Raw genomic sequence first — 3,136 nt, 5'->3', positions numbered from 1 at the left:
AGGACAGTAAAGTGGAAATAAGAGGTAGACAATATGGATGGCCCGGTGCCTGGCACTGAGGGCATTCAACTGGTGTAAAGACACCTTGGCAATTGTTCAGTTTCCCTGCAGCGCCACCATAGGGGAAATGAAGCATTACACAGTGTCCTTAGAAATGAATAGGTTGTGTTTGCTGCAGGACAGGACCGGCCCTTCAGAGGACACAGAGGAGCCTTGTTCTAATAAAGCGGGACTTGCAGTATAGGAGACTGTATTCTAGCACTTTGTGTGTCTTTAGATCTTCTGCTAGTCCTCCAGAGTAATACTGAAGACCATGGCTGCCCTCCATAACACCACATGACCTGATTGTCAGGACTCTCACACAGACACTTTCCATATTACTGACAAGATCTGGTAAAGTAGAGTATAAATATTTCTTCTGACAACACGAGAGGCAGACAATGGATATAATATAATGTAATAACAAGCCTCTTATCTGTGCGCCCTATGGAAACATCTAAAGTGGAAAAACCAGTTCTGCAGTCACACCGCCCGCGCCATAATCACCTACATTTATCCATCTTCCCACACAATTATCTCCCGGTAAGTGACTCGCAGATGTCAGGCTCAGGGTGACGGCGCAGTCCGTGCTCCCAACACAATGTCTACTATAATAGGGAATGATACACACTGGGCTCACACACTGCAATATAATGGCAAATTACAGGCAAGACAGCGGCCACCGACAACATAACCTAAGGGTCCCGCCTAGATTAGATCATGTGTCTATGTATACAGTGTGTGTGTACATACAACTGCTGTACAATGTATATACTGGAATGGACGGTGCCGGTATAACCTGGGTGTCTCCTGTATATAATTATATATCTACAGCTGGTATAACCTGGGTGTCTCCTGTATATAATTATATATGTACAGCCGGTATAACCTGGGTATATACTGTATATAGTTATATATGTACAGCTGGTATAACCTGGGTATATACTGTATATAATTATATATGCTGGTATAACCTGGGTATCTCCTGTATATAATTATATATGTACACCTGGTATAACCTGGGTATCTCCTGTATATAATTCTATATGTACAGCTGGTATAACCTGGGTATCTCCTGTATATAATTCTATATGTACAGCTGGTATAACCTGGGTATCTCCTATATATAATTATATATGTACAGGTGGTATAACCTGGGTATATACTGTATATAATTATATATGTACAGCTGGTATAACCTGGGTATCTCCTGTATATAATTATATATGTGCAGCTGGTATAACCTGGGTATCTCCTGTATATAATTATATATGTACAGCTGCTATAACCTGTGTATATACTGTATATAATTATATATGTACAGCTGGTATTACCTGGGTATATACTGTATATAATTATATATGTACAGCTAGTATAACCTGGGTATACACTGTATATAATTATATATGTACAGCTGGTATAACCTGGGTATCTCCTGTATATAATTCTATAAGTACAGCCGGTATAACCTGGGTATCTCCTGTATATAATTGTATATGTACAGCTGGTATAACCTGGGCATACACTGTATATAATTATATATGTTCAGCTGGTATAACCTGGGTATCTCCTGTATATAATTGTATCTGTACAGCTGGTATAACCTGGGTATACACTGTATATAATTATATATGTACATCTGGTATAACTTGGGTATATACATTACTGTATATAATTATATATGTACAGTCCGGTATAACCTGGGTATACACTGTATATAATTATATATGTACTGCTGGTACAACCTGGATATATACTGTATATAATTATATATGTACAGCTATTATAACCTGGGTATATACTGTATACAATTATATATGTGCAGCTGGTATAACCTGGGGATCTCTTGTATATAATCCTATATGTACAACTGGTATAACCTGGGTATCTCCTGTATATAATTAGATATGTACAGCCGGTATAACCTGGGTATCTCCTGTATATAATTCTATATGTACAGCTGGTATAACCTGGGTATCTCCTGTATATAATTATATATGTACAGCTGGTATAACCTGGGTATATACAGTACTGTATATAATTCTATATGTACAGCTGGTATAATCTGTGGATCTCCTGTATATAATTCTATGTGTACAGCTGGTATAACCTGGGGATCTCCTGTATATAATTGTATATGTACACCTGGTATAACCTGGGTATACACTGTATATAATTATACATGTACAGCTAGTATAACCTGGGTATACACTGTATATAATTATATATGTACAGCTGGTATAACCTGGGTATCTCCTGTATATAATTCTATATGTACAGCTAGTATAACCTGGGTATCTCCTGTATATAATTATACATGTACAGCTGGTATAACCTGGGTATACACTGTATATAATTATATCTGTACAGCTGGTATAACCTGTGGATCTCCTGTATATAATTCTATGTGTACAGCTGGTATAACCTGGGGATCTCCTGTATATAATTGTATATGTACACCTGGTATAACCTGGGTATACACTGTATATAATTATACATGTACAGCTAGTATAACCTGGGTATACACTGTATATAATTATATATGTACAGCTGGTATAACCTGGGTATCTCCTGTATATAATTCTATATGTACAGCTAGTATAACCTGGGTATCTCCTGTATATAATTATACATGTACAGCTGGTATAACCTGGGTATACACTGTATATAATTATATCTGTACAGCTGGTATAACCTGGGGATCTCCTGTATATAATTGTATATGTACAGCTGGTATAACCTGGGTATACACTGTATATAATTATATATGTACATCTGGTATAACTTGGGTATATACATTACTGTATATAATTATATATGTACAGTCTGGTATAACCTGGGTATACACTGTATATAATTATATATGTACTGCTGGTACAACCTGGGTATATACTGTATATAATTATATATGTACAGCTATTATAACCTGGGAATATACTGTATACAATTATATATGTGCAGCTGGTATAACCTGGGGATCTCTTGTATATAATCCTATATGTACAACTGGTATAACCTGGGTATCTCCTGTATATAATTAGATATGTACAGCCGGTATAACCTGGGTATCTCCTGTATATAATTCTATATATACAGC

The sequence above is a fragment of the Leptodactylus fuscus genome, chromosome 1 (assembly GCF_031893055.1).
Source record: "Leptodactylus fuscus isolate aLepFus1 chromosome 1, aLepFus1.hap2, whole genome shotgun sequence".
Lineage (NCBI taxonomy): Eukaryota > Metazoa > Chordata > Amphibia > Anura > Leptodactylidae > Leptodactylus > Leptodactylus fuscus.
Note: the sequence above shows the minus strand (reverse complement) of the source record.